The following is a 19,692-nucleotide window of genomic DNA, read 5'->3' as shown; positions in this document are numbered from 1 at the left end:
GTGTCTACTTTTAAATAGAAGAGCACCCTTTGTTTCAACTGTAAGAACTACACAGCAACGTGGACCTTATTATTTTCAAAGTTGCACAAAATAAAATATTACCAAATTAATAAGTTGGGCATTAAAATACTCACTAAATGAAGTCATATCATTAAAGTGTATGATAAATTACCTGATACATGACTAAATACACTTAACAAGAAATTGACAGGTAAGATAAATTACATGAAACATGACAAAATACATTTAATAAGAAAAGACAAAAACACCAGAGTTCCCTGGCCAGAGAGAACGAGCGCGGCTGCAGGTGCGCGGGGAACAGAGGCGGTGGCGGGCGGCGGCGGCACAGGGGAGCCGCCCAGTGCCCCTCCCCGCCCCTCTGGCTCCCCACCCACCCACCCACCCGCCGGTGGCCCGCGCCCCTGGCCGCGCGGTCGGCGCAACCCCCAGGACTCCTGCGCCGCCGCCCAGCTCGCAGATCCGCGCCACCGCGGCCTTTCTCACCTGGCGGCGCCGCCCATCCACCGCTCCGGCCACACACAGCCCCTGCGCCCACGACGACAGCCGCAGCGACCTTGACAGCGGTGGGGGACGCTGCTGTGCCGAAGAGAACTCAGCCTGGCCACCGGACCTACTTACTCGCCTTGCTGATTGTCTATTTTTATAAGAGTTTAGGACTTTTCTAAAACTTTTCTACACAAAGAAACTTTTTAAAAAAAGACGTCTTCAATATATATTTAATCCAAAGAAGAAGAATCTTGGGCAATTGGATTCTTTCCTTTTTGGTTTTTGGCTCCGTTTCTAAGGTTGTTTTTTTTTTTTACCCCCCCCCCTCTTGACTTTGGGGTTCGGATACCCAGCTGCTTCAGGCATCCGAGGAACTTCTGGGCCCCACATTAATGAGGCAGCCACCTGGCGAGACTGACATGGCTGTCAGCGACGCGCAGCTCTCATCCTTCTCCACGTTCGCTTCAGGCCCGGTGGGAAGGGAGAAGACACTGCGTCCAGCAGGTGCCCCGAAAAACCGCTGGCGAGAGGAGCTCTCCCATATGAAGCGACTTCCCCGGGTGCTTCCTGGTCGCCCCTACGACCTGGCTGTGGCGACCGTGGCCCCAGACCTGGAGAGTGGCGGAGCCAGTGCTGCATGCGGTGGTAGCAACCCGGCCCTTCTACCTCGAAGGGAGACGGAGGACTTCAACAATCTCCTGGACCTAGACTTCATTCTCTCCAACTCATTGTCCCACCAGGAGTCGGTGGCCGCCACCGTGTCCTCGTCGGCGTCAGTCTCATCCTCTTCATCCCCATTGAGTAGCGGCCCTGCCAGCGCGCCCTCCACCTGCAGCTTCAGTTATCCGATCCAGGCCGGGGGTGACCCCGGTGTGACGCCAGGCGGCACCAGCGGCGGCCTCCTCTATGGCCGGGAATCAGCGCCGCCTCCCACCGCTCCCTTCAACCTGGCGGACATCAACGTTGTGAGCCCTTCGGGCGGCGGAGCTCCTGCGGCCCGAATTGGACCCCGTGTACATTCCGCCGCAGCAACCGCAGCCGCCACGTGGCGGGCTGATGGGCAAGTTTGTGCTGAAGGCATCGTTGAGTGCCCCTGGCAGCGAGTACGGCAGCCCGTCGGTCATCAGTGTTAGCAAAGGCAGCCCGGACGGCAGCCACCCGGTGGTGGTAGCGCCCTACAGCAGCAGGCCGCCTCGCATGTGCCCCAAGATCAAGCAGGAGGCAGTTTCTTCGTGCACGGTCGGTCGACCCCTAGAGGCCCACTTGGGCGCTGGACCCCCGCTCAGCAATGGGCACCGGCCTAGCGCGCATGACTTCTCCCTGGGGCAGCAGCTCCCCAGCAGGACTACCCCGACCCTGGGTCCTGAAGAACTGCCGAGCAACCGGGACTGTCACTCTGTCTTGCCGCTTCCCCCAGGATTCCATCCCCATCCGGGACCGAACTAACCACCCTTCCTGTCTGACCAGATGTAGCCACAGGTCCCACCACTCCACTACCAAGAGCTCATGCCACCTGGTTCCTGCCTGCCAGAGGAACCCAAGCCAAAGAGGGGAAGAAGGTCTTGGCCCCAGAAAAGGACTGCCACTCACACTTGCGATTATGCCGGTTGCGGCAAAACCTACACAAAGAGTTCTCATCTCAAGGCACACCTGCGAACCCACACAGGTGAGAAACCTTACCACTGTGACTGGGATGGCTGCGGGTGGAAATTTGCCCGCTCTGATGAACTGACCAGGCACTACCACAAACACACCGGGCACCGCCCATTCCAGTGCCAGAAGTGCGACCGGGCCTTTTCCAGGTGGGACCACCTGGCCTTACACATGAAGAGGCACTTTTAAATCCCAAATAGTGGATATGACCCACACTGCCAGAAGAGAATTCAGTATTTTTTTTAACCTTTCACACATTGTCTTCCCACGGGGGGGAGGAGCCCAGCTGACAAGTACTACAATCAAGGTCAAGTTCCCCAGGAGTCAGCTTGTGAAGGAACGGATGATTACTAGAAAGGAGGAATGAAAAAGACAAATCAAAGAACTGACAGGGTCTGTGACTGGATCTTCTATCATTCCAATTCTCAATCCAACTTGAACATGCCTGGACTTACAGAATGCCAAGGGGTGACTGGAAGTTTGGATATCAGGGTATAAATTAGATCCGAGAGTTGGGGGTGGGAGGAGGAAGACCAGAATTCCCTTGAATTGTGTTTCCATGCCATATTAAGCATAAAAATCACCTTGTATTCTCTTTGCCTTCTAAAAGCCATTATTATGTTAGAAGAAGAGGAAGAAATTCAGGTACAGAAAAAATGTGTTTTTTAATGGCCTATGCGATGGTGCTTGGTGAGTCTTGGTTCTAAAGGTACCAAATGAGGAAGCCAAAGTTCTCAAACTGCTGCATACTTTGACAAGGAAAATCTATTTTTGTCTTCCGATCTACATGTATGACCTAAGTCAGGTAAATACGCCTGGTTTACTTCTTTTACATTTTTTATGCAGACAGTTTGTTATGCACTGTGGTTTCAGATATGCAATAATTTGTACAATGGTTTATTCCCAAGTATGCCTTAAGCAGAACAAATGTATTTTTTTTCTATATAGTTCCTTGCCTTAATAAATATGTAATATAAATTTAAGCAAACTTCTATTTTGTATATTTGTAAACTATAAAGTAAAAAAATGAACATTTTGTGGAGTTTGTATTTTGCATAATCAAGGTGAGAATTAAGTTTTAAATAAACCTATAATATTTTATCTGAACAATGAAAAAAAGAGACAAAAACACCAAGAGAAGAACAGCCAAGTTACTTGAGTAGCCTCTTTATACAGGTGATATATAAGTGCTCACTATTCATAGAAATATCAGCATCTTGATAAATTAGAAAAAGACTAAATCTAATAATACCAAATGCATACAATTAAACAGTATTAATAAAGATGTGGAGTAAGATGTTCTTATAAATTACAGATGAAGTGTAAGTTGCTGGTTTTTTTTAAATTGTGTGCCTATTTAAAAATATGATTCTTCCCCACCAGTAGCATTAAAATATAGAAATGATTGCCCTTGTAAACCATAATAACATATAAAAGTATAGTAGAATGAATTAACACAGTTAATTCATTCAGATTTTATCATTAATTTTCCACAGTTAAAATCTGTATGGTGGAGGAAAAGAGAATGTGCACATTGTAAGAAGATACAAATAATAAAGTGTGAATAAAATGGTTTCTAATGTTGAGACACATTTTGGCCACACTACATTTAGCCTAACCCATAGTACAAAACATCAAATCAGTATTATATAAATGTCATATTTGTATACTACTTCACACAGTGCATATATATTTTAAAAGATAATATGCAAAATTTATGGGAAAATAAAAATTTGGACAAGGACATAAAAGGTCCAATTACACAAATGTGTTTAGATACTACTCATCATTACAAATACAACAATTTTTCCTTAATGTAATATTGAATATTTTTCATCAAAATTTTAGCATGTGGATCTGGGGTTGTTGCTCAGCAGTAGAGTCTTCACCTAGCACATGTAAGACACTGAGTTCAATTATCAGAACCACATAAAAATAAATAAATAAAATAAAGGTATTATGTATAACTACAACAAAGAAAAGACATTAACAAAAAAATTTCAGCATTTTTCTGTGATAAAGGAAAGAGATTAAAGGGAAAAAATACTTTGGAGAAAAATTATGTATGAATTACCCCCAAAATCTCTGCTTCAGGGAAGCAAGTTAACTAGTAGTATCATTAAGTGACAGTGATGTATATTATAAAACTATAATATAATAATAAAGAGCAAGGAATCATAGTATAAACCAAAACCAAAGATTAATTTATATACATTTATTTTTTTATTGGTAAGAGCATTAGAATATTCTAAGCTTATCCATATCCAAAATAACACTAGAAGTAAGGGATAATACAATGCAATCTAAAATTAGATATTTGGGCTGGGGTCACAGTTCCCTGTGAGTTTGCATGCAGAATATCTAAGATACTGGGTTCAAACTCATCACAAAAAGCACATGTTCAGGTGAGATGAAGTTAGAAGTTGTTTTAATCTGCCTTTTCACACTGTGACTAAAGAAATTGACCAGAGAAATTGTAGAGGAATAAATGTTTATTTGCAGGCTTAGGGTTTCAGAGGTCTTATTCTTTGGAAGAATGCTCAATTTCTCAGGGTTCAAAGTGAGGCAGAATATCATGGAAGAAGGGTGTGGAAGAGAGAAGAAACTTACATGGTCATCATGAAGCAGAGACTCTCTTTTGGGGGGAATATACAAATTTACACTCCAAAGCCAAATCCCCAATTTCCACTTCCTCCAGTGACACACTATCACTTCAGTTACCACAGTTAATTCATTCAGGGATTAATTCACTGATGAGGTTAACTCTATGACCAAGTAATTTCTTCTCCTAACCTTTCTGCATTGTCTACATGTGAGCTTTTGGGGGGACACCAACAACTGGATCATAACAGAAATATAGCAGAATATAGGCTTGTAACCATTTCTTTCTCTACTGAAAAATGAAATACACATCTACTCATTTTGTGGGTCTTTCTCTGACAAAGCCACAAATGAATTCAGATACATTGGACAATTGAGATTTAGATACATTGCACAATTGAAAAAATACCTAGAGTGAAATGAGTAGATATAGCTGGGATACACCAGCGCATTTGAGTTGTTGAGTGAAGTGCCACATATGTGGAAAAAAAAAATCAGGGATAACCTTAAATAAAAACAGATTGAGATCATATAAGCTGACTTCAAAATTTTCTGTAATTTTCATCTTAATTTATTCATTGGTTAGAGAAGAAGTGATATATAAGTATGAAAATGACAAAGTGGTAGTCTTCTTCTTGGTGCCTTTTCATTTGCATCACAACCTGAAGTCAGGTCAGAAAATTTAAATATCAAAGATGTCAGTTTTTTCCCAAAAAGAGATTTTTCCAGTGGTTCTGATAACTTCTGTTGCTGGAAGAATTGCTTCTCTCTCAACTCAATTATAGGTACCAAAGGGGAAAATGAAGCCAACTACTGATAGAATAAATAACATTTGAGCACTTTCTGAGGCCTGAACTACCTTTCTTCACCCCAAAAATAATTCCAGGCCTACCAATTGTTTTTAGAAGTAATTTCTCCATGTATTGAGCATCTAAAATTAGTGCCTTCTGTTCCAGGGAGTATATCCTAAAAATTTCTATAAGCAATAGAGACTGAACATGTGCAAATATATTCACATATTACAAACAGGTGGATTTGTATTGTTTGTAACTACTTCCAAAAACTAAAATTTTCAGCATTACTGTTAAAACTGTGTTAGAAATCAAAGATTCCTGTTTCATCACAGAAAATATTTACAGCACACTCTTCTTCTAGCCTGGAATATAACACAGTTGCACCAGAAGCTTAATGCATCAGTCAAATAAATATGTTTCTGCACTCTGTGTCGTCTTGTCAGAATGCCTATGATATAAATCTGAAAGATAGGGGCTGGGGTTCTGACTCAGTTATAGAGTACTTGCCTAGAACATGGGAGGCACTGGGTTTAAGCATCAGAACCACTTAAAAATAAAGAAAATAAAAGATATTTGTTTATCTATGACTAGTGAATAAATAAATAAAATATTTATAGTAAAAAATAAAAATCTGGCGACCGAGGGGGACGTGGAACTGGAGTTGGAAACCGAGACCAGCAGCCCCGACCAGCCCCCCCCCCCAGAAGCCACGGAAGCATGACAGTGGTGCGGCGGACCTGGAGCGTGTCACCGACTATGTGGAGGAGAAGGAGATCCAGAGTTCCAATCTGGAGACGGCTATGTCCGTGATCGGAGATAGAAGGTCTCGGGAGCAGAAAGCCAAACAAGAACGGGAGAAGGAACTGGCAAAGGTCACTATCAAGAAAGAAGATCTGGAGTTGATAATGACAGAGATGGAGATTTCTCGAGCAGCAGCAGAGAGGAGCTTGCTGGAACACATGGGAAACGTGGTGGAGGCTCTTATTGCTCTGACCAACTGATATGTACTTTTTCAGGCATATTTACAGGATTAACTTATTGCAATAAAGACTTTTTTTGCAATAAATAAATAAATAATAAAAAATAAAAATCTGAAAGATAGTAGGTACCCCAGAACATATATGCATGGATATAAAGACTCAGTTGTGAAAATGCTGGTGGGAATATACATTAAATAAAGCTATTTTTGAAAATGATATTAAGGTTCTTCAGTAAGTTGAAATAAAAATGTCACATGATTCAGTAGCAGTAATTCTGGGTATGTATCTAAAAAAAATTGGAGTAACTACATCATAGAAAACAGTACAATTATATTTTCATTGTAGTATTTTTCACATAATCTGGTAAAAGAACTGAAGTATCTTTAAGGTAAATGATAGGTTGGGCATGGTGCAACCTACCTGTATTCCCAGCAGCTTGGAAGGGTGAAGCAGGGGAATCATGAATTTAGAACCAGTCTCAGCAAGTTATCAGTGAGGCACTAAGCAATTCAATGAGATATTGTCTCTAAATAAAATATAAAAAAGGAGCTGGTGATGTATCTCAGTGGTTAACTAGCTCTGATTTCAACATACAGTACAATAAATAAATAAATAAATAAATAAATAAATAAATAAGCCCAACACATTGACCCTATGTTTTATTTTCCAAGATGCAATTTACTTGCACCCTTTCTGGATTAACTGAACAGAATGTGTCACATTCTTTAATAAACTATTATATGCAGGAGAAATGCAGTTTCAAAATAATGTTTGTAAGAGAAACACAAGTTGCACTGAAGGGGGGACTTTTGTGACTCTGTTAAAGACCAGATTCTGGAAGTCAGGAAAATAAAGATAATTCCTACTAAGCATAAAATCTGCAAGAGTTTATGATTAACAATTCAATTAGAAATTGTGAACATGAGGCTAATTAACCTAAAGTTGTCATGACAGTGGATACTTGAGAGTTTGATATTATCCTGCTGTGATTCCGAAGTCAAGAAGTGTACCTACAGAGGACTCTGTAGAATCTTTTTTTAGATATCTACTAAAACTGGAGAGCAAAAGAGCCATACTTTTCTCTTTACAGAGTGGACACATTTTCTCTCTTCAAAGTGTCACCGTTTTCCTCCTTTATATCATTTCTAAGAAACTCATTGTGTCTGCTTTTTTCTCATGTTAAGTGCTCACAAAGAGAAAGCAAAATCTATAAACTGCCATGCAGTTCTTGGAGAAAAATTAGAAATAATACATCCATGTGAAATATAGCATTAAAAATAGTTGATAAGGCAAAGAGGAAATGCTGGCATTAAAAATGTGAACAGAACTGAGTGCAGTGGTGCACTTCTGTAATCCCAGGGTCTTGGAAGGCTGATGCAGAAGGATCATGAGTTCAATGTCAGCTTCAGCAAGGGAGAAATGCTAAGCAAATCAGTGAAACTGTTTCTTTAAATAAAATACAAAATACTGATGGGGATTTGTCTCAGGGATCCTGTGAGCCAATTATTTGAAGAATGACTTGTTTTCCAGTGACAACAAATTGACCCACTATAGAATGGAGCTCAATATTCAATCACAAGTTCCACAGAAGTTACATGAAAAAATAGCTGGTGTCTTATAGATAGTGTGGTTAATGCATTCCTGCACCCTCTGTCTGATAGGATCACAGAATGGTGGGATGCTGTGACAGGGCTACACCGTCTGGAAACTGAATCCATGGGGAAACTTAAGTGTTTTGTTTATGGTACTCATGATATGGGTAATATGCTATATATCAATCAATAATAAAAGTACATGTTGATGAAATGGCAGGAAAATTCCCAGAATGAGACTAAAGATACAATTAAGACATGCTTGGAGATGTGTTTTGATATCTCTCAGGATAAAAACAATAGTGTTATTCCTCAAGAAATTTATGAAGAAAAGATTACAAATTAAGGTTCTTGAGAAAAACTTAACAACTTACACTAAGTCCCACTTTTTAAAGCGCCACCCTGTACAACATACATTCCCTCCCCCCCAGTAACAGGCCTTCCATTGCCTTACACAGGAATTCATGATGAAAACAGGAAACATATTGTTAATATTAATGGCAAATCAGTTGAGGGGAAGAGCCTGCTCTTTTGTTAAGGATTACAAAGACCGAAGAATTGTTTTATTTTGAACAAGTATCAAAGAAATTCTTTAAGAAAGCACTTAAATAGGTCATATGAAAAAGGAAATTACCTTGGAAATTAAAAATAGAATAATATAAAATTAATATACATTATTTTATAGGCACTTCAGGATAGTAGGCTTTTAAGTAATAGGCTTTCACTAATTTAAGTGTGTTTTATTGGGACTTTAGTTTAGAAGTTAAAAAGTTTACCAATAATCTAGGTATACTTTAAAGTTAAAGGTTAATGATATAATCATAGGTATGTTTTAAAGTTAAAAGTTAATAATAGGTCAAGATACATGTAGTTGAGTTGCATAGTCTCACTTAGTGATTGAGGTGTAAATGTAAAAGCCTAATTATGATTGGCAAAGGTTACAAAAAATATTTTAAACAATGGACTTAATATCTTAGGTATTTAATATGTATGTGAAAATATTGTAACTCTTGAAAATTTTGTAAATCAAACAAGTTTTTAGCTTTGAAGCTATCTATTAACTACATAAAAAAAAATCTGCAAAAAAGGTATAAAAATAAATGCCCCTCTAGGGGTAGCAGATACTTCTGAAGCTGTTTGTAACTTCCCACTGTAGTCCTGTCTCCTCTTCTTTTGCCTAAACCACACATCCTTCAGGACCCCTGGATCTCTGCTAGCTAGGGCTTGACCCTGGCAATAGAGATTTAATTGTTTTTCCTTTAAACTTAATGTTGACTCTGTTAATGGGATATATATATATATATATATATATATATATATATATATATATATATCCCATTTTATATATATATATACACATACACACATACACATACACACATACCTGTGATTTGTGCTCATATTCTCATAGTACCACATATCAATGGGAGAAGGAAAGACATCATAATCCTACCATTAGGCTCAAGACAAAGTTGAAAATAAGTGTGTCTTTAATTGCTTATACTCCAGAGTCTGGGATACTGACAGATCTAGAGATCTGGCACCCTCCATCTCTTTTTCATTTTTCATGTTAATACTAGAAACTTTAAATTTTATTTGTTCCTCATTTTTTTAGGAAAGTAGGAACATTGCTGCCTCAGGGAATTACTTATGAGTAGAAATCTCAAGCTATTTTCTCATAAAATCAGAGAACAGACGTATTAAATAAAATTTTTAATTTGTGATATTTCTTTTTTATAATAATGTATACATATGTATTCTCACAATGATTTAACCTTATATACATTGATAAATTAAATGCACTTCTGTCTGGGCTGTTTTTATGTATTGTGAAAAAACACTGTCATGAAATGATTTCATCCTGAGACACATAATTCAATTCACAGTAATTAAAAAAAATAATCCAGGGCTGTGGAGCATTATTGTAATATCGGTTAGTTGAAAATCAAACTCAGGGGCTGGGGATGTGGCTCAAGCGATAGCGTGCTCGCCTGGCATGCGTGCGGCCTGGGTTCGATCCTCAGCACCACATACCAACAAAGATGTTGTGTCTGCCGAGAACTAAAAAATAAATATTAAAAAAATTCTCTCTTTCTCTCTCTCTCTCTCTCTCTCTCTCTCTCTCTCTCTCTCTCTCTCTCTCCCTCCTCTCTCACTCTCTCTTAAAAAAAAAAAAAAAGAAAATCAAACTCAGGAAAATTATAGACCCTGTCCCAGGAATCTATCTATCTATCTATCTATCTATCTATCTATCTATCTATCTATCTATCTGTCTATGCTTCTATCTCTCCATCAATCTATCTATCTATCTGTAGTCATAGAGCTCTGTAGTGAGTACACATTGATCCCCAGTGTTTGTTTTTTTTTCTTTTTTCTTTTTTTTTTTTGCTGCTGGGGATTTAACTCAGTGTCACATGGCCACTGAGCCCCACACCAGCCATATTTGTATTTTATTTTGAAAGAGTGTCTCACTGAATTTCTTAGTGCCTAACCATTGCTGAAGCTGGCTTTGAACTCACAATTCTCATTCCTCAGCCTCTCCAGTTGCTGGGATTATGGGCATGCACCACAGCACATGGTTGATCCCCAGTCTTTTATCAACTAAAAATGAGCAGCCAACAACCTGTTTTTCTGACATTATTTGTTTCTAGGTTGGATGCAATTTAGTGTCACTCAAAGACTTGGCCTACTAGGCTCTGTTTGGAGGAAGTGCCTGAGCCCTTTCCAATCTGTCTTTTAGGTGAACACTGTCCAGTCCTCACACAGCCAGTGATGAGGGGGCGGGTTTCCACCATCTTTTTTTTTGTTTGTTTGTTTGTTTCTGAAGCCTGCCAATCTTTGATTTGTTTCTATGCTTCCAAACCTAGGTCAGGAGTTTCAGGGTTCTGCACTACACAGGAGCTGAAAAAAAACTATCAAAGAAAAAATAAGCATACTGGAAGCCAGGAAATGGTAAGGGTGTTTTCCTATTTTGAGACTGGGTAGGAAAGCGATTTGAAGCCAGTGGGACTGGCAATGGTAGGAACTGTCATAGGTGGTCAGGGGCTCCTCAGAGTTTTCTCCAGTGTCTGGTGTCAAGAAGTTCTCTCTGTGGCAACTTAGTTTTCAGTTTGCTCTGACTAATCTGGTGGAGCTTAGATCAGGATTTGAGACCCCTGGCATTCTTTTCCATTATAGTATGGTATTTTCAGGGCCTTCCTGAATTCCTATGTGGGAATCTGTGTGCCACTAGCCTGGCATGACCCCAGATTGTGTTGTGAAGACTGAGATAATCATCACAAGAGGAGCCAAACTCCGTTGACTGTGTTCCTGCATGAGAAAAGCTGTAGTTTTTAAGAACCCCTGCTTTTGCTCCTCCTGAGATTTTTTTTGTAGTAGTGGTTGTTGTTCTTGCTGTTTAATATATGCTTGTTTGTTTGTGAATAAAAATTAATCCCAGAAATATTTATCTACTAATTCACAACCACAGCTCTTTTTATATTTTTATTTAGAGACAAAGTCACATTGGGTTGCTTAGGGCCCCAGTAAGATGTAAGACTGGCTTTGAACTTGTCAATCTCATGCCTCCTCAGCTCTCTAAATCTAGGGTAAGCAGTATAACAGCTGTCTGTTATCCAGAACTCCAATTTAGTTATCCATAGTTCTGAGAATAAACCTCTAAATTTCCAGCTCTCACTTCACATTCTCAAAGCCAGAGTTCCTGCTCACCTTGATTGAAGACAAATAGAATAGATAGTAAAATGATCAGGCTGCGGTATAAAGGAGAGCTTTCAACCACACCTGGAGGCTAGTGGATAGATATGTTAATGAGCACCATTAAGGCCTAATTCAAATGTAAAATACCTTGAGGCTCACTTATGGAAATACTGACAACCAAATTATTTGTCCCAGGGTTGAACCCAGATGGAAGTTACAGAAAGAAGGATGGGATACAGATGTGAACCCACATGGTAGTCAGGATGTTTTTTTCAATGTCTATTTTAAGTAGATTTTGCCCCATGCTCTTCCTAAAACCATACATATACTCCAAAGCTGGCACGGCTAAATGGGTTTTTCTGCTATTATGCCCTCTCCCACATTGTGGAGTTCTATTTTCTCTTGCTTAAATAAATCTTATTTTTTTTTTACTCTTACCTTCCCTGAGTGTCCATAGATTTTATTCTTCAAAATTTGTGAGACAGGATCCCAGAAAAACCTGGTTATAGGGGGAATTAAGTTTCATCTCAAAACTCCAGTTTCAACATGATCGATTATTTTTCACATGTTTAATTTTAAAGGGATACCTTATTTGTAATTTTTATCTCCAAGAACTGGAGTTTTAAAAGATTTTTCTCAACCCCCGAATCTTTCACATAAGACAAAAGAAAGGAAAAATTAGGAAATTAGGTGACATTAAAAATAATGACTCACTTATAAATAAAATAGTATAGTTAATGTGTCCCAATTAAAGATACATGTAAGACCACTTTATTAAAATGACCTGTAGAATCATTCTGAACATTCCAGTAAACATCTTTGTGGTGGAGTGTAGAAAAATAATAATGGGTCTAGATTTGTTGTAAACTACAGGAAAGTTTAATCACAGGGCTAGAGTACACAGTGAATTTGAAGGCCAAAATTCATGTAAAGAACCTGGTACATTTTTAATAACCTGTTGTTACTGATGTTTACCAATGATGATTTCTTGCTTCTCTGAATGCTGAAATATAACACCAGAGAAGCACACCTAGGCAAGTAAAGAGTGGAAAGTGGAAGGCTATATTAAAGTATAGCAGAAAAGACTTCCTCTCAGAGGAAGAAAGGGACCCAAAATGTGGAATCTATGGAAGGGGGCAGCCTTTCCTATTTTCCTAAGGTTTTCTTTTAGTCTTCCCACATTCCTTCGTTTTCCTCTATCCTGCAGTGACAGAATGCAGGTGGTAAGGCCAAAAGGTGAAAGATAGGTGGACTAGGGGTGGAATTTGAGAAGAAAGGGCCTGGGGTGGTTTGCTGGGAGCTACTTCTTTAACTGTTTTTTAGAGTGAGTTCCAGGCCTTGGGGACATTAGCATTTCAATATTATCAGATGTGATTTTGGTTTCCTGGACTCCATTCTCAATAATGGTCTCCATTTTCTTTATCTTACTCAATATTAGATCCAATTTATATAACTACACTAACTACCTATCGTTTAACCTGGCTTCACTGTTTTACATTAATATTAATCAGTAGCTTTAATACTTTTTCAATATCTGTTTGGATTGAATCAATAACCCAGGAATCAGTGAAGCAGAGAATATAGTTTTATCTCTGTTAGACCATGATGCAGGAAAAGACCACTGACTCCAATTAAAATCAAACTAAAGCAAGCTTATTATTTCGACCGGCCAGGCTGCCTTGCCCATCAAAATCGTGGGAGCCAAGGACAGCCGTGAGGCTTCTTTGTGGCCCAGTTTTATAGCCCAAAAAGTTACACAAAGGGGGGGGGGGTTACAGATAACAACACTCTGAGGAGCATAACACAAGTTTACATTTTTGCTGGCCCCGGCATTAGAATTTATGGAGATCTTAGAGACTCAGAGAGGGTCGTTATCTGGCCAGGGAAGGCCAAAATTTATGAGGCATCACTAAGGTTTAGGAAAGGGTTGTTATATGGTCAGGTAAAACCAGACATGGTGAGTTCAGGGCATGGGCAGGCATTCCAATCAGCTTTACAACATCAACTAATGGCTAGGCCATACAGACATCCTGATATTTTTACAGAAAACAGAAATGAATCCTTCATAACTTGTAACAAGCTGGCTTCTGATCTAATGAGATAACTAGGCTAGGTATATCATCTCCAACTGTGGTTTCAGGTCTCAAAGTGACAGAGTTAAGATTCTCCATTGAAGAATTTCCTGTGCATTGTGTTCTCATTCCAACCTCCCATATTTGTTCAGTCCTTAGTTTTATAACAAATACCAAAGTCTCTTGGCCTATTTAGAAAATATCAGTTCCTTGGTCTTGCCTTCTAGAGATCAGTTTGAATTATAAGTGTGTAGCCTGTAAGGGGAATAGTAGCTGGAAGAAATCTTCTGATGTTCCTTTCATCTAAAAGGAAGCTATTGGGGCGGGGATCATACCATGAATTCAACTCAGAGTCATTCAACCATTTAGCTACATCAACAATCCTATTTTACATTTTATTTAGAAACAGTTTGTTAGTGACTCATTATTGCTGAGGATGCTTTGAACTCTCCATCCTCCTGCCTCAGACTCCCAAGCCCCTGGTATTAAAAGCATTCTCACCATGCCTGTCTGACTGTTTTTTTTTTCTTTTATTAAATAGTGTGAATAAAGCTACAATGAAAATATAACTGTAGTTATTTCTTTGAGAAAAGTTTCCCAATTCATTTAGATACATACCCAGAAATATTATTACTAGATTGTATGACATTTTTTTAACCCAGATTTATTATTATTTTAATTCATTTAGTTACTCGAGTTTAACCCATGGGCACTTTGTCACTGTGCTATAGTCCAACCTGTTCCCCTTTTTTGAGACAGTGTCTCACTCATTTGCTTACGACCTTGCCAAATTGCTCAGTGTGGTCTTGAACTTAAGATTATCCTTTCTAGGGGACACAGAGCCTTCACGAGTGATTGCAGATTTTTTGGGAGGGGCTGGCCTGGTTTCCTAGACAGACACACTTGTGTCTTAGCAGTCCCTTCACTAGTACAAAGCCATTAAATGACAGGGCATGCTTAGAAAATTGTTTTGCATTTTTAGCCATTATTTCCCCAAATAACTTTTTCATTTACACTGTCAATATCCATGTTTAAGTGGAGTTATTTTAACATATAACTGCACTTAACAGGCTGCTAATATAATGCAGCTCAGAGCATCACTGCTGTGCACATATCCATAATGAAAAAAAAAAGTGTATGGTTCGTCATTTTCCATTATATTTTTTATGCAATTACAGAAATTTGATAACAGAATTTACAAAATAGTATTGGTAATTTTGGTCCTAATAAGTAACAAATAGCTAATTAGAATATAGTGCAATCATTTAAAAGAAGTCACTAATATGACTTTATTGACCATTTTCTGCCCAGCACAGTCTTCTTAGAATTTGCATCATCTTGAATCACTGTGCTTTATAATTTCAGAAATCAACAAGATATATCTAGGACATAGAATTTTACCTTTTGATATAAATTCAACAGGTCTGACTGGTACATAAGGGATGTTTGGAAAGAAAGAAAAAAAAGTCCTTGTGTTGATAGACCCAACTTGATCTTTTCTTAAAATTGGGCATCTTGCCACAAAACCATGAAAAGATAATTTTGGCATTAGTATAAATTACTGCAAATTCTGAACCTGGTTGGAATGCCTGCCCATGCCCTGAACTCACCCATGTCCGGTTTTCCCTGACCAGATAACAACCCTTTCCTAAACCTTAGTGATGATGCCTCATAAATTCTGGCCTTCCCTGGCTGGATAACGACCCTCTCTGAGTCTCTAAGATCTCCATAAATTCTGATGCCAGGGCCAGCAAAAATATAAACTTGTGTTATGCTCCTCAGAGTGTTGTTATCTGTAACTCCCCCTTTGTGTAACTTTTTGGGCTATAAAACTGGGCCACAAAGAATCCTTGCCTTGGTCCTTGGCTCCCACGATTTTGATGGGCAAGGCAGCCTGGCCGGTCGAAATAATAAGCTTGCTTTAATTTGATTTTAATTAGAGTCAGTGGTCTTTTCTTGCGTCCTGGTCTAATAGTGTACTGAGCAAATAACAAGATCAAAAGTAGAATCCAGAGTTTATTTTCATTTTATTTATTGTGGACACTTAATGGGTGCAGTACAATGTTTTGCAATTCCTAATGCAGAGCTTACCACAGTCAGGCAGGTGAACACCATCTCCTCACACAGCACCTAAAATCATTTTTCTGAGCATAAATTCCTGCTGTGACCCAATGAAAACCTGGATTCCCTCACTCAAGACAGATTAGTAGTGCTTAGGTGTGCAGACCACAGCAGGAGTTCCCAGAAGAAAGGCTGGGGACAGAGGAGATGGGGGGACAGAGGAGAAGACCAAGGTTCAGGCATGTTTTGGAGCAAAAGGTGTGGATTCAATAAGAGGTTTGGAAAGAGCAGCTAAAACTCACTTGGGTCAAGAGAGTCTCTGAGATAAAGCGGGTGGTGGGGCATTCGGACATGGCCACCGGACAGTGAAAGCAGAATTTGCTCGAAGTTTTTGGATGATTTGTGTAATGGCAGGAGCTCTTTTGCCTGGGGTGAGGCTGCTCTAGAGAGAGGGGACACAGTTGTCAGAATCACTGAGTGACTGGCACCCTGTCTCACTATACACAACACTCCCAGGAATACGTGGCTATGTGCAGGGCTCAGGCTGTGCACATGACCTCCCCAGGGGCTGGGGAAGGCCCATGGTTCTTAGGCTGCACCTAGACATCTGGTTATGGCTCAACAAAAATAAGATTCACTACTTGCATTAGCTGGGTCTTGCCATCTGGAGACAGAGGTGGCATTGTGGACCATGGCACCATTCAGAGACTGGAGAGCACAGGTGGCACCAGGGATAGGAGTCTGACATTTTAAGTCGGGCAGTGCATTCCCTGGCCTGTCCCAAGTTTTTGGAAGCCCTAAGGTCCAAGAGACCCTGTGAGTGGCCTTTCTTACTATGCTCATTATTGTTTTTAGAGAAGGTGTCCCTGGGCACAAGTGCCATCAGCACCCTGGCCTCACCTTTGCTAACTGGCCCCACTCTGTGCCCAGTGCTTTGTGTGCATTTTGGTTTTGGTCCAGGAGTGTTTCTCAAACCCAGCCATGTGACTTGAGGCACTATTAAAAATAATCAAGCCCAGGATTTGTTCCTAAAGACTGATTCTGCAATGAGCCCCAATGGTCAGCTTTGTTGTCACACTGCTGGTTGTGGCTGTGAGCAGTCAGGGTGGAGACCCCCTGGCTCAGTGCTGATGTCTTTGTGGAGAAGACACATAGTATGGACAAGAGGGTGTGACAGGCCATGGAGGAGCCTAACCACATCGACATGTGACAAGCATGAGGACTTGAGACACACTCCCAGGTGGCCATTTTCTCAGAGCATCTGCATGAAAATGATGCCATGTGTGACTGGTGGCGGCTGGTCCTTCCAAGTAAGGGCCTGGGGTGCATTCCTAGTGATGAATAAACATTCTGATGACAGTGTTGTTCTGTGGCATGGGAGGGTGAGTGGTGGCTCTGGATACGTTCAACAAGGGGACAACAAGGGCACAACATTGGTGGCCTCCAATCTCCTGTTGGCCACACTTCAGCCCTTTGTGAGGACATAGAATATGACAAGTTCATCAGACAGAGCTCTAATCTCTAGGGTATACAAAGAACTCAAAAAGTTAAACACCAAAAACCAAATAACCCAATCAACAAATGGGCCAAGGACCTGAACAGACACTTCTCAGAAGAAGATATACAATCAATCAACAAATACACAAAAAAATGCTCAACATCTCTAGCAGTCAGATAAATTCAAATTAAAACTACCCTAAGATACCATCTCACTTCGGTAAGTATGACAGCCATTATGAAGTCAAACAACAAGTGCTGGCGAGGATTCGGGAAAAAGGTACACTCATATATTACTGGTGGGACTGCAAATTGGTGCAGCAAATATGGAAAGCAGTATGGAGATTCCTTGGAAAGTTTGGAATGGGACCACCATTTGACCCAGCTATTTCTCTTCTCAGACTATACCCAAAAGACCTAAAACCAGCATACTACAGGGACACAGCTGTATCAATGTTTATAGCAGCACAATTCGCAATACCTTGATTGCTGAGCCAAAATGCATACCCTTCAATAGATGAATGGATAAAGAAAATGTGGCATTTATACACAATGGAATATTACTCAGCAATAAAAAATAACAAGATCATGGCATTCACAGGGAAATGAATGGCATTAGAGCAGATTATGCTAAGTGAGGTTAGGCAACCCCCCCAAGAAATGCCAAGTGTCTTCTCTGATATAAGCGGGGTGGTGACTCAAAATGGGATAGGGAGGAAGAGCATGAGAAGAATATTACCTCTAGATAGGAAAGAGAGGTGGGAGGGAAAGGAAGGGAGAAGGGGAATTGCATGGAAGTTGGAAGGAGACCCTCATCATTATACAAAATACATGTAAGATAATGTGAGGGGGGGGGGAAGAATCACATCACCTTAGATTGGGCAGAAAGAAGTGATGGGAGAGGAGGGGAGGGGAAGGAGGAAAGGAAGGAGTGTAGAAGGAAATAGACATTATTATTGCTGTGTGTGTATATACGTGACTGCATGACCAATGTGATTCTGCAACCTATACACTCGGAATAATGAGAAATTATATCCCATCTGATTCAAATGTATTGTGCTGTCATGTGTAACTAATTAAACAAAAAAAATGATGAGTTCTCCTAACTTAAAAGCTCCTGTTCTAGGCTTCCTCTTGCCTCTCATGGCCAAGATGCATAGGTGCTTGGGACACTTATGATGGATGTGTTTTTGCTATTTTACAAAACAGCAGAACCATCAGCACTGTCATATTTGAGAATATTCCTGCTACCTCATTAATTGTCACTCCTGGGCCTCCCTGACCCTCAGCCCCACAACTTCTGGTCTGTCTGCATGGATTTTTGTCACTGCGGGCACTTCTGTGGCAAGCACGTGGCCTTCTGTGTGTGGCTGTTTTCCTTCAGTGTAACATTTCCAAGGGTCACTATGTTCTTCTATATTATTGTCTGGCCATTTTCTGTCACCTGGATGACCCCGTGAGGCTCAGCACCACACCAGAAGGTGTGCCCAAAGGCCACCTTTGGGTGGGATGATGAATGCTGACTTGAACATCTGTTTTCAGTTCTGTTGAGGAGCTGGTGAGAAGTGGCCCTTTTGGGTCATAGGCTAACATTATGTTTAGCTTTTTGAGAAATTGCCAAAATGTTTCCAAAGTAATTGTAGAATTTGACATTCCACCAGCAGCACTGAGAGCCCCCACTGCTCTCCACCTCCCCCACACTCAGGGTTGCCAGGTATCAGATCCCAGTCTCCCTCAGAGGTGTGAGTGGTTTTCATCACGGTTTCCCCCAGTAACTAACAAGCTGAACACACATAGTCATGATCAGTTTGATGGCTTTTTAAGAAAAAGGCCTGTTCAGATATTTTGCTGTTTGCAGCTAGGTTGTCTTTGATGGTTGATGGGTCATGGCACTCTTTACATATTCTGGATATAAATCTTTTGTCAGATATGTGGTTTTCAGGTATTTTCTTCCCAATGCAAAATCCCCATTACACTCACAGAATTTCTGGACATTAGAAAAAGGTCTTCGTGATTCGTAGGAACGGACCCATGGGCAATGCCTAGGAGATGTGTGGGGAGCATCTAGGACACACAATACAGGAACTTTGACCAGGCAAAAGGAAAGGAAATTTGGAAGAAACAGATAGGTAGAGAGAGACAGTAAGAAACTAATAACACTTGGTTGAAATCATTGGAGTCAGAGTCTGTCAAATAAGCCATAAAGTAGAAATACCGGGGCAACAAGTACCTTTGAGGA

The 19,692-nt window shown here is 40.3% G+C and overlaps 2 pseudogenes; both read left to right on the top strand.

The window, feature by feature from the left end:
• The first annotated feature begins 899 nt into the window (after positions 1-899).
• Positions 900-2,677, top strand: LOC144374324 (Krueppel-like factor 4 pseudogene; annotated as a pseudogene).
• Positions 2,678-2,840: 163 nt separating this feature from the next.
• On the top strand, positions 2,841-6,625 carry LOC144374339 (huntingtin-interacting protein K pseudogene; annotated as a pseudogene).
• The last annotated feature ends 13,067 nt before the right edge of the window (positions 6,626-19,692 follow it).

Source organism: Ictidomys tridecemlineatus, unplaced genomic scaffold (genome assembly GCF_052094955.1).
Source record: "Ictidomys tridecemlineatus isolate mIctTri1 unplaced genomic scaffold, mIctTri1.hap1 Scaffold_64, whole genome shotgun sequence".
Lineage (NCBI taxonomy): Eukaryota > Metazoa > Chordata > Mammalia > Rodentia > Sciuridae > Ictidomys > Ictidomys tridecemlineatus.
This window is presented reverse-complemented; position numbering and strand designations above follow the sequence as displayed.